We start from the raw sequence: 13318 nt of genomic DNA on the forward strand, positions 1-13318 counted from the left end.
AAGCACACACACACAAGCATCCTCGGAAGAGGACAGTTCGAGTGACAGGTCAAATCCAAGAGTTCCGAAGACTACCTCCAGGAACAATCGGGAACAAGACCGATTACAAGTCGTCGAGTCTGTTACTGGGCGAACACGAGATGCGCACAGGAAATCGATCAGCCCTCACAATGGCCCAAGGCCAGAGATCGGACTGCTACGATTTACCCCAACAATCATCGTGCCACTCTTCGCAGAGAGGTGATAGACGCCAACGAGCCCGCGCATAGCAATCGAGGTGTAAAAAGGGCGTTGAAGGCAGGAAGCCTGGACGAAAGAGGCTACGAGGTCACCTCGAAGCGGTCTAAGAATCGGGCGCACTTGGGGCGACTACCAGTGCCAACCCCTTATCCCGCGGTGCGTCCGACACACAGAAATTTCCAAGGCGGCCAAGGAGCCTCCCCGCATAGCAATCGGGGTGTGAGGTTACGGATGCAGCATTGATAGCAATCGAGGTGGGAGGCGAAGGATGCAGAAGTGAGAGCCGAGGGATGTAGCAGAGATAGCAATCGGGGTGTGTGATGCAGAAGAGATAGCAATCGAGGTGTGCGGTGGGAAGGGCCCAGCAGCCAGAATGCATGAAGCGACGGATGAAGCAGTGATGACAACCGGGCTGTGAGGAGAGGAGGGATGCAGCCAAGAAAGCAATCAGGGCTCGAGGCAAGGGATGCATCAAGGATAGCAATCATGTTGTGAGGCGAGATTCCAAAGGCTAAACGTGAGAGGCTGCAGGGTCGACTCAGAGAGGTCTATGCATGTGAGAGGCTGAAAGCAAGGTCAACTCGGAGCGGTCTATGCATCGGGCGCGCTTGGGGCGACTACCAGTGCCAACCCCTTATCCCGCGACGCGTCCGACAAAGAGAACGTTCCAAGGCGGCAGAGGAGGTTACCAGCCGAAGGATGCAGTAGCAATAACAGGTATAGTTCCGCGGCGGCCGAGAAGACTCACCGCATAGGAATCGGGATGCGAGGCGAGGGATGCGGCGGGAAGGCCCCGACGGCTAAACGGAAGAGGCTGCAGGGCCGCCTCGGAATGGTCCAAGCATCGGACGCGATTGGGACGACTACCAGTGCCAACCCCTTATCCCGCGATGCGTCCGATACACAGATAGTTCCAAGGCGGCCGAGGAGCCTCACCGCATATCAATCGGGGTGCGAGGCGAGGGATGGGGCGGGAAGGCCCCAACGGCTAGACGGAAGAGGCTTCAGGGCCACCTCGGAATGCTCCAAGCATCGGACGCGCTTGGGGCGACTACCAGTGCCAACCCCTTATCCCGCGATGCGTCCGATACACAGATGGTTCCAAGGCGGCCGAGGAGCCTCACCGCATAGCAATCGGGGGTGCGAGGCGAGGGATGGGGCGGGAAGGCCCCAACGGCTAGACGGAAGAGGCTTCAGGGCCGCCTCGGAATGGTCCAAGCATCGAACGCGCTTGGGGCGACTACCAGTGACAACCCCTCATCCCGCGATGCGTCCGATACGAAGATGGTTCCAAGGCGGCCGAGGAGCCTCACCGCATAGCAATCGGGGTGCGAGGTGGGGGATGCGGCGAGATGGCCCCAACGGCTAGACGGAAGAGGCCACAGGGCCGCGTCGGAATAGTCCAAGCATCGGACGCGCTTGGGGCGACTACCAGTGACAACCCCTTATCCCGCGATGCGTCCGATACGAAGATAGTTCCAAGGCGGCCGAGGAGCCTCACCGCATAGCAATCCGGGTGCGAGGTGGGGGATGCGGCGAGATGGCCCCAACGGCTAGACGGAAGAGGCTGCAGGGCCGCCTCGGAATAGTCCAAGCATCGGACGCGCTTGGGGCGACTACCAGTGACAACCCCTTATCCCGCGATGCTTCCGATACGAAGACAGTTCCAAGGCGGCCGAGGAGCCTCACCGCATAGCAATGGGGGTGCGAGGTGAGGGATGCGGCGAGATGGCCCCAACGGCTAGACGGAAGAGGCCACAGGGCCGCCTCGGAATAGTCCAAGCATCGGACGCGCTTGGGGCGACTACCAGTGACAACCCCTTATCCCGCGATGCATCCGATACGAAGATAGTTCCCAGGCGGCCGAGGAGCCTCACCGCATAGCAATCGGGGTGCGAGGCGAGGGATGCGGCGAGATGGCCCCAAAGGGTAGACGGAAGAGGCTACGGGGCCGCCTCGGAATAGTCCAAGCATCGAACGCGCTTGGGGCGACTACCACTGCCAACCCCTTATCCCGCGATGCGTCCGATACACAGATAGTTCCGAGGCGGCCGAGGAGCTGGGGGATGCGGCGAGATGGCCCCAACGGCTAGACGGAAGAGGCTGCAGGGCCGCCTCGGAATAGTCCAAGCATCGGACGCGCTTGGGGCGACTACCAGTGACAACCCCTTATCCCGCGATGCGTCCGATACACAGATAGTTCCGAGGCGGCCAAGGAGCCTCACCGCATAGCAATCGTGGTGCGAGGTGGGGGATGCAGCGAGATGGCCCCAACGGCTAGACGGAAGAGGCTGCAGGGCCGCCTCGGAATGGTCCAAGCATCGGACGCGCTTGGGGCGACTACCACTGCCAACCCCTTATCCCGCGATGCGTCCGATACACAGATAGTTCCAAGGCGGCCGAGGAGCCTCACCGAATAGCAATCGGGGTGCGAGGCGAGGGATGCGGCGAGAAAGCCCCAACGGCTAGAGGGAAGAGGCTTCAGGTCCGCCTCGGAATGGTCCAAGCATCGGACGCGCTTGGGGCGACTACCAGTGACAACCCCTTATCCCGCGACGCGTCCGATACACAGATAGTTCCAAGGCGGCCGAGGAGCCTCACCGCATAGCAATCGGGGTGCGAGGCGAGGGATGCGGCGAGAAGGACCCAACGGCTAGACGGAAGAGGCTTCAGGGCCGCCTCGGAATGGTCCAAGCATCGGACGCGCTTGGGGCGACTACCAGTGACAACCCCTTATCCCGCGACGCGTCCGATACACAGATAGTTCCAAGGCGGCCGAGGAGCCTCACCGCATAGCAATCGGGGTGCGAGGCGAGGGATGCGGCGAGAAGGACCCAACGGCTAGACGGAAGAGGCTTCAGGTCCGCCTCGGAATGGTCCAAGCATCGGACGCGCTTGGGGCGACTACCAGTGACAACCCCTTATCCCGCGACGCGTCCGATACACAGATAGTTCCAAGGCGGCCGAGGAGCCTCACCGCATAGCAATCGGGGTGCGAGGCGAGGGATGCGGCGAGAAGGACCCAACGGCTAGACGGAAGAGGCTTCAGGGCCGCCTCGGAATGGTCCAAGCATCGGACGCGCTTGGGGCGACTACCAGTGACAACCCCTTATCCCGCGATGCGTCCGATACACAGATAGTTCCAAGGCGGCCGAGGAGCCTCACCGCATAGCAATCGGGGTGCGAGGCGAGGGATGCGGCGAGAAGGACCCAACGGCTAGACGGAAGAGGCTTCAGGGCCGCCTCGGAATGGTCCAAGCATCGGACGCGCTTGGGGCGACTACCAGTGACAACCCCTTATCCCGCGACGCGTCCGATACACAGATAGTTCCAAGGCGGCCGAGGAGCCTCACCGCATAGCAATCGGGGTGCGAGGCGAGGGATGCGGCAAGAAGGACCCAACGGCTAGACGGAAGAGGCTTCAGGGCCGCCTCGGAATGGTCCAAGCATCGGACGCGCTTGGGGCGACTACCAGTGACAACCCCTTATCCCGCGACGCGTCCGATACACAGATAGTTCCAAGGCGGCCGAGGAGCCTCACCGCATAGCAATCGGGGTGCGAGGCGAGGGATGCGGCGAGAAGGACCCAACGGCTAGACGGAAGAGGCTTCAGGTCCGCCTCGGAATGGTCCAAGCATCGGACGCGCTTGGGGCGACTACCAGTGACAACCCCTTATCCCGCGACGCGTCCGATACACAGATAGTTCCAAGGCGGCCGAGGAGCCTCACCGCATAGCAATCGGGGTGCGAGGCGAGGGATGCGGCGAGAAGGACCCAACGGCTAGACGGAAGAGGCTTCAGGGCCGCCTCGGAATGGTCCAAGCATCGGACGCGCTTGGGGCGACTACCAGTGACAACCCCTTATCCCGCGACGCGTCCGATACACAGATAGTTCCAAGGCGGCCGAGGAGCCTCACCGCATAGCAATCGGGGTGCGAGGCGAGGGATGCGGCGAGAAGGACCCAACGGCTAGACGGAAGAGGCTTCAGGGCCGCCTCGGAATGGTCCAAGCATCGGACGCGCTTGGGGCGACTACCAGTGACAACCCCTTATCCCGCGATGCGTCCGATACACAGATAGTTCCAAGGCGGCCGAGGAGCCTCACCGCATAGCAATCGGGGTGCGAGGCGAGGGATGCGGCGAGAAGGACCCAACGGCTAGACGGAAGAGGCTTCAGGGCCGCCTCGGAATGGTCCAAGCATCGGACGCGCTTGGGGCGACTACCAGTGACAACCCCTTATCCCGCGACGCGTCCGATACACAGATAGTTCCAAGGCGGCCGAGGAGCCTCACCGCATAGCAATCGGGGTGCGAGGCGAGGGATGCGGCGAGAAGGACCCAACGGCTAGACGGAAGAGGCTTCAGGGCCGCCTCGGAATGGTCCAAGCATCGGACGCGCTTGGGGCGACTACCAGTGACAACCCCTTATCCCGCGACGCGTCCGATACACAGATAGTTCCAAGGCGGCCGAGGAGCCTCACCGCATAGCAATCGGGGTGCGAGGCGAGGGATGCGGCGAGAAGGACCCAACGGCTAGACGGAAGAGGCTTCAGGGCCGCCTCGGAATGGTCCAAGCATCGGACGCGCTTGGGGCGACTACCAGTGACAACCCCTTATCCCGCGACGCGTCCGATACACAGATAGTTCCAAGGCGGCCGAGGAGCCTCACCGCATAGCAATCGGGGTGCGAGGCGAGGGATGCGGCGAGAAGGACCCAACGGCTAGACGGAAGAGGCTTCAGGGCCGCCTGGGAATGGTCCATGCATCGCACGCGCTTGGGGCGACTACCAGTGACAACCCCTTATCCCGCGACGCGTCCGATACACAGATAGTTCCAAGGCGGCCGAGGAGCCTCACCGCATAGCAATCGGGGTGCGAGGCGAGGGATGCGGCGAGAAGGACCCAACGGCTAGACGGAAGAGGCTTCAGGGCCGCCTCGGAATGGTCCAAGCATCGGACGCGCTTGGGGCGACTACCAGTGACAACCCCTTATCCCGCGACGCGTCCGATACACAGATAGTTCCAAGGCGGCCGAGGAGCCTCACCGCATAGCAATCGGGGTGCGAGTCGAGGGATGCGGCGAGAAGGACCCAACGGCTAGACGGAAGAGGCTTCAGGGCCGCCTCGGAATGGTCCAAGCATCGGACGCGCTTGGGGCGACTACCAGTGACAACCCCTTATCCCGCGATGCGTCTGATACACAGATAGTTCCAAGGCGGCCGAGGAGCCTCACCGCATAGCAATCGGGGTGCGAGGCAAGGGATGCGGCGAGAAGGACCCAACGGCTAGACGGAAGAGGCTTCAGGGCCGCCTCGGAATGGTCCAAGCATCGGACGCGCTTGGGGCGACTACCGTTGCCAACCCCTTATCCCGCGATGCGTCTGATACACAGATAGTTCCGAGGCGGCCGAGGAGCCTCACCGCATAGCAATCGGGTTGCGAGGCAGATTATTGGGAAGGGAACCCCCTGGGATGCGGCTCAAGCAGTGCCCAAAGGGACTGGAATGCGGAATCACATCGAGAGACCCAAATGCTATACGAGGGCTCAAATCGAATTATCGATTTGGCCACGACATGGACGCATCGGAACGACTACCTTTGCCGAACCACTCGCAATTGCATCCATACCGAAACCAATAGACATTTCCGTTAGAGCCCTCGCATAGCATTCGGGAATCTCGCATGCCCCTCTAAATCGACCAATGCTGGCGCTCAACGAAAATCCGAGCGCTACCACCGTTCGAGCGCCAGCATTGGTCGAGTTAGAGGGGCACGGGGGAGAATGCTCCAGTCAACACCTCCCCTATATAAGTTATTTGTCCGATTCTCGCACAACCGTAGTCTGCCTCGTCGAATCAAACAACGGTCCCAGATTCCGACTTCCGTTCCGTAGAGACCCAAAAGCTAGATGGAGGCTCGCAAGAAAGAGAGTCGGCGCATAGCAATCGGGTTTCTCGAACGTTTAGGGACCGAGCTCACTTGCGGATAGGGCAAAATCCGCCAAGCAACCCAAAAGCTAGACGGGGGCTCGAATCGAATCGCCTAGGCGGCCACAACAACGACGTGTTGGATCGACTACCAGTGCCAAACCATTCAGCAAGACTAGTCTGTGTCGAGGCCGGATAGAGATTCTCAGAGAGCGCCCGTATAGCATTTAGGAGACCTGCCGCGTCCCTCACACTCGACAAATGGTGGTGCACGTTTATAAATCCGAGCGATCCCAACCCTTTCAAGCACCAACATCGGTCGAGATAGAGGGGCACGGAGGGGGCTGCGTGAGACAACACAGTCCCCTATATAAGTTATTTGTCCGATTCTCACACATCCGAAGAATGGTCATCAAATCGGACAACAGCCCAAACTTCCGACTTCCGTCCCAGAAAGCCCAAGAGCTATCTAAAACGTTCATGGCCGGAACTCGATCGCGGCTATACCAGTCCGCCAAGCAACCCAAAAGCTAGACTGGAGCTCTAGTCGAATCACCTCTGTGGCCATTGCAAGGACGTGTTGGAGCGACTACCATTGCCGAACCATTCCGCAGGTCGAGTCCATACCAAGGCCGCATAGAGATTCACGATGAGCTCCTGCATAGCAATCAGGAGACTTGCCGTGTCCATCACAATCGATAAATCCTGGTGCAAGATTTTTGCATCCGAGCGCTCCAACCAGTCGAGCACCAGCATCAATCGACATAAACGGGCACGGGGGGAGGATGCTCGAGAACACTACCTCCCCTATATAAGTTATTTGTCCGATTCTCAAGCAGCCGAAGTCTGGTCATCGAATCGGGTCAAAGACCACAACTTCCGACTTTACCCACAATGCAAGTCATCGAATCGAACATCGGCCCCCGAGTCGGACTCCATGCGTATGTCAGGTCATCGGACCCAAATTCCGCCTTCCTGCGCATGGCGGGCCATCAATATCAACTCGGTCATCGGACCCAAACTCCGCCTTTCTGCGCATGGCACGCCTTCAAATCGGTCATCGGACCCAAATTCCGCCTTCCTGTGCATGGCGGGCCATCAACATCAACTCGGTCATCGGACCCAAATTCCGCCTTTCTGCGCATGGCACGCCATCAACTCGGTCATCGGACCCAAATTCCGCCTTCCTGCGCATGGCAGGTCATCGGACACAAATTCAGACCTCGCCAATATGCCTACGTATCGAATCGGTCATCGGACCCAACTTCCGACTTCATCCATACTGTAGGGTCTTTGAGGTTGGCGCGGTGCGCTCAACCCGGGGAGTCGACCCATCGAAGCATACACCTCCCCTATATAAGCTATTTGTCCGATTCCCACACCTGTGTAGTTTGCACCTCTGACCAGGACATCGACCCCAACTTCCGAACTCGACTGCAACGACGGCACCAGCGCCTTGGTGCGCACCTTGCGACGCACAGTCCCAACATTCGCCTTCCTGCACATGGCAGGTCATCGGACCCAAATTCCGACCTCGCGAGTATGCCTACATATCGAATCGGTCATCGGACACAACTTCCGACTTCATCCATACCGTAGGGTCTTTGAGGTTGGCGCGGTGCGCTCAACCCGGGGAGTCGACCCAACGAAGCATACACCTCCCCTATATAAGCTATTTGTCCGATTCCCACACCTGTGTAGTTTGCACCTCCGATCAGGACATCGACCCCAACTTCCGAACTCGCCTGCAACGACCGAACCAGCGCCTTGGTGCGCACCTTGCAACGCACAGTGCCAACATTCGCCTTCCTGCACATGGCAGGTCATCGGACCCAAATTCCGACCTCGCGAGTATGCCTACATATCGAATCGGTCATCGGACCCAACTTCCGACTTCATCCATACCGTAGGGTCTTTGAGGTTGGCGCGGTGCGCTCAACCCGGGGAGTCGACCCAACGAAGCATACACCTCCCCTATATAAGCTATTTGTCCGATTCCCACACCTGTGTAGCTTGCACCTCCGATCAGGACATCGACCCCAACTTCCGAACTCGACTAAAAAGACCGCACCAGCACCTTGGTGTGCACCTTGCAACGCACAGTGCCAACATTCGCCTTCCTGCACATGGCAGGTCATCGGACCCAAATTCCGACCTCATGAGCATACCTACTAATCGAATCGGTCATCGGACCCAACTTCCGACTTCATCCATACCGTAGGGTCTTTGAGGTTGGCGCGGTGCGCTCAACCTGGGGAGTCGACCCATCGAAGCATACACCTCCCCTATATAAGCTATTTGTCCGATTCCGACACCTGTGTAGTTTGCACCTCCGCTCAGGACATCGACCCCAACTTCCGAACTCGCCTGCAACGACCGAACCAGCGCCTTGGTGCGCACCAAAAGTGCGCACTTTTGGAGGGCACTTTTGTGCGCTCCAAAGGTGCGCACTTTTGGAGGGCACTTTTGTGCGCTCCAAAGGTGCGCACTTTTGGAGGGCACTTTTTGGAGGGCACTTTTGTGCGCTCCAAAGGTGCGCACTTTTGGAGGGCACTTTTTGGAGGGCACTTTTCTGCGCTCCAAAGGTGCGCACTTTTGGAGGGCACTTTTTGGAGGGCACTTTTCTGCGCTCCAAAGGTGCGCACTTTTGGAGGGCACTTTTTGGAGGGCACTTTTCTGCGCTCCAAAGGTGCGCACTTTTGGAGGGCACTTTTTGGAGGGCACTTTTCTGCGCTCCAAAGGTGCGCACTTTTGGAGGGCACTTTTGTGCACTCCAAAGGTGCACACTTTTGGAGGGCACTTTTTGGAGGGCACTTTTCTGCACTCCAAAGGTGCGCACTTTTGGAGGGCACTTTTTGGAGGGCACTTTTGTGCGCTCCAAAGGTGCGCACTTTTGGAGGGCACTTTTTGGAGGGCACTTTTGTGCGCTCCAAAGGTGCGCACTTTTGGAGGGCACTTTTGTGCACTCCAAAGGTGCGCACTTTTGGAGGGCACTTTTCCTGCGCTCCAAAGGTGCACACCTAGGTGAGCACCTTCGACCACACCTTGTAGCACACCAAACTCTGACTTTCGACTTCATCCGCAATGCAGGGTCTTTGAGGTTGGCGCAATGCGCACAACCAGGGGAGTCGACCCATCAAACCCAACACCTCCCCTATATAAGCTATTTGTCTGATTCTCATACATGCGTAGCCTGCAGGAGCAATTAGGACATCGACCCCAACTTTCGGCTTCTAAACGAAAACAAGGTCTTTGAGGTTGGTGTAATGCGAACAACTAGGGGAGTCAACCCATCAAACCCAACACCTCCCCTATATAAGCTATTTGTCTGATTCTCATACATGTGTAGTCTACAGGAGCAATTAGGACATCGACCCCAACTTTTGACTTCTTAACGAAAACAAGGTCTTTGAGGTTGACGTAATGCGCACAACCAGGGGAGTCGACCCATCAAACCCAACACCTCCCCTATATAAGCTATTTGTCCGATTCTCATACATGTGTAGCCTACAGGAGCCATTAGGACATTGACCCCAACTTTTGACTTCTTAACGAAAACAAGGTCTTTGAGGTTGGCGTAATGCGCACAACCAAGGGAGTTGACCCATCAAACCCAACACCTCCCCTATATAAGCTATTTGTCTGATTCTCATACATGTGTAGCCTGCAACAACGATTAGGACATCCACCCCAACTTCTGAATTCGTCTGCGTTGACCGCACCAAAGGTGCACGCCTTGGTGCTCACCAAAATCCGACTTCCGACTTCTTCTGCTATGCGGGGTCTTTGAGGTTGGCGCAGTGCGCACAACCAGGGGAGTCAACCCACCGAATGCAACACCTCCCCTATATAAGCTATTTGTCTGATTCTCATACATGCGTAGACTGCAGCAATGATTAGGACATCCACCCCAACTTTTGACTTCTTAAACAAGACAGGGTCTTTGAAGTTGGTGCAGTGCACACAACCAGGGGAGTCGACCCATCAAACGCAACACCTCCCCTATATAAAGCTATTTGTCCGATTCTCATACGTGTAGTCTGCAGCAGCGATTAGGACATCGACCCCAACTTCCGAATTCGTTTGCATTGACCGCACCAAAGGTGCACGCCTTGGTGTGCACCTTGGAGTGCACTTTGGTGCTCACCTCGGTGCACACTTTGGTGTGCACCTCGGTGTGCACCAAAGGTGCGCACCTTGGAGCGCACCAAAGGTGTACACTTTGGAGCGCACCACATAGGGTCTTTGAGAGGTTGGCGCAGTGCGCACACCAAGGTGGGTGTTGAGGTGCGTGCCGAGGTGGGTGGGTGCTAGGGTGCGCTCCATGGTGGGTGCCAGGGTGGGTGCGTGCTAGGGTGGATTCCAAAGAGGGTCATAGGGTGGGTGCCAAGGTGGGTTGGTGATATAGTGGGTTCAAAGGTGGGTACTAGGGTGGGTTCCAAGGTGGGTCACAAGTTGGGTGCCAGGATGCGTGGGTGTTAGGTTGGGTGCCAAGGTGGGCTCCTGCGTGGGTGGGTGCTAGGGTGGGTTTCAAGGTGGACGCGAGGGCGGGTGCCAAGGTGGGTAACAAGTTGGGTGTTAGGATGGGTGAGTGCTAGAGTGGGTGCCAAGGTGGGTGGGTGCTAAGGTGGATGCCAAGGTGGTTCACAGGGTGGGTGGGTTCTAGGGTGAGTTCCAAGGTGGGTCACAGGTTTAGTGCTAGGGTGCGTGTCAAGGCAGGTGTCGAGGTGCCTGGGTGCTAGGGTGTGGATGCCAATGTGGGTCATAGGGTGGGTACTAGGGTGGGCTGCAATGTGGGTGCCAAGGTGGGTAACATGCTCGGTTGGTTCTAAATTGGGTGTCAGGGTGGGTGTGCACCCACCTTGCCCGAGGTGGGTGCCAAGGTGCCAGTGTGGGTGGGTGCTAAGGTGGATGCCAAGGTGGGTGAGAAGGTGGGTGATAGGTTGAGTGGTAGGATGGGTGGGTGCCAAGATGGGTCACAGGGTGGGTGCAAGGGTGGGTAGGTGCTAGGGTTGGTGTCAGGGTGGGTGGGTGCTAGGTTGGGTTCCAAGGTGGGTGCGAGGGTGAGTGTCAAGGTGGGTCACAGGTTAGGTGCTAGGATGGGTGAGTGCTAGGGTGCAAAGGTGCCAGGGTGGGTGCTAGGATGGGTCGATGCTAGGGTGAGTGGCAAGGTGGGTCCACAAGTGTCAAGGTGGGTGCCGAGGTGGGTGCCAACTTGGGTTCCAAGGTGGGTGCCAAGTGGGCGACTGCTATGGTGGATGCCAAGGTGGGTCACGGGGTGGGTGCCAAGTTGCTAGGTTGTGTTCCAAGGTGGGTGCCAACGTGGCTGCTAGGGTGCGTGGGTTAAAGGGTGTGTCACAACGTGGGTGCCAGGATGGGTGCGCACCCACACTGGCCAAGACGGGTGCAAGGTTGGGTTCCAAGCCCGGTCACAGGCTGGGTGCTAGGATGGGTGGGTGCCAAGGTGGGCACCAGGGTGGGTGCACCCACCCTGGCCAAGGTGGGTCACGGGGTGGGTCCTAGGGTGGGTAACAGGGTGGGTACTAAGGTGCGTGCCAAGGTGGGTCATGGGGTGGGTGCCAAGGTGGGCACCAGGGTGGGTGTGCACCAACCCTAGCCAGGGTAGGTCACGGGGTGGTTGTCGGGGTGGGCGTCAAGGAGCCAAGGTGGGTGGCAAGTAGCCAAGTTGCGTGCCAAGGTGGGTGTCGGGGTGGGTGCCAAGGATCCAAGGTGGGTGCCAAGGAACCAAGGTGGGTGTCTGGGTGGGTGCCGAGGTGGGAGCCAGGGTGGGTCCCAAGGTGAGTGCAAAGGTGGGTGCCAGGGTCAAGGTGAGTGCCAATGTGGGTTCCAAGGTGCCAGGGTCAGGGTGAGTGCCAATGTGGGTTCAAAGGTGCTAAGTTGGGTGCGAGGTTGGGTGCGAGGGTGGGTGGGTGCCAAGGTGTGCTAGGTGGAAGCCCGGGTGGGTCGGCATCCCATGGGTGTCGAGTTGGGTGCCTGATGGGTGCTTCTTGTCAAGTTTTAGTCGTCGGGACTCATTTCGAGCCTTAGAGGTCGTTTCTTGTCCGGTTGCCCTGTCTTCGACCTGGGAACCCAATTTTGGTCCTCGGGTCCCATTTTTTTTTGTCTCGCATCCCACTTTTGGCCTGTGGCCTTTTCGGGGTCGATTCTCGTTTTGGGCATCAGAGCATGTTTCTTCTCCTAAAACCCAATATTTGTTTATTAAGTCTCGGAACACATTTTTGTTCTCGTGGACCCATCATGGGTCTTGGAACGCATTTGTGGTCCTTGGGTCCCATTTTGCATCCCGAAACTTGTGTTTTGGTGCTTGATCCCTATTTTGGGTGCCCACCTTGCACCAAGTGCGCACCCGGGGCAAACCGAGCGCCTTGGTGCACCGGGGCAAGATCGAGCGTGCACCCGAGGCGCCCCGAACATGCACCAAGGTGCACTCGGCCCACATGTGAGCGCAGGTCGTTGCGCCCGAGGTGGTGTGTGGGCACCGCGTTGCAGACGGGACACTGCACGCACACGACGCCCCGTCCAGGTGCACGCACGTAGGCCGGGCCGGGTGCACACCCGACGCCCTAGCAAGGTGCGCGCACCCGGGCAGGGCTCACACTTGGCGAACGGGGCGCACTTCGCGAGGGAGGGTGTGCACCTCGACGGGGGTGGGTGGCCGGGGTGGATTCGCACGTGGGTCGCGGTTTGCTAAGTACACACTGCGACAAGCTCATAACGGGTGCGATCATACCAGCGTTAGTGCACCGGATCCCATCAGAACTCCGCAGTTAAGCGCGCTTGGGCCGGAGTAGTACTGGGATGGGTGACCTCCCGGGAAGTCCCGGTGTTGCACCCTTTCTTAGTTTTTCGCCGGGCGTCGCAATGCTATTTGAATAAACCTTTTGCCCGTTTGCGTTCTCGTCGGGGCCGGGCCGGGCCGGGGTGCGCTGCCCGCACTACCGCGCGCGCGGGGGCGACACCGAGCGCGCACCCGAGGCGCCCCGAGCACACAGGCCACGGTGCAACCCGGGCGTTGTGCGCGCACCCCGGTGCGCCCGAGGTGCTGCGCGCGCACCCAGGTGAAATCGGTGTGCACCTCGGCCAGTGCGTGCTCGGTCGAGTCGCGCACGTTGGCCAAGGTGCACGGTGAT

The 13318-nt window shown here is 58.8% G+C and overlaps 1 non-coding gene across 1 annotated transcript; it reads left to right on the forward strand.

Annotated features, from left to right (window-relative positions):
• The first annotated feature begins 12904 nt into the window (after window positions 1–12904).
• Window positions 12905–13023, forward strand: LOC131869025 (5S ribosomal RNA). Its single transcript, XR_009367421.1, has one exon. It is a non-coding gene; the product is annotated as a 5S ribosomal RNA (ribosomal RNA).
• The last annotated feature ends 295 nt before the right edge of the window (window positions 13024–13318 follow it).

This window comes from Cryptomeria japonica, unplaced genomic scaffold (genome assembly GCF_030272615.1).
Source record: "Cryptomeria japonica unplaced genomic scaffold, Sugi_1.0 HiC_scaffold_229, whole genome shotgun sequence".
NCBI lineage: Eukaryota > Viridiplantae > Streptophyta > Pinopsida > Cupressales > Cupressaceae > Cryptomeria > Cryptomeria japonica.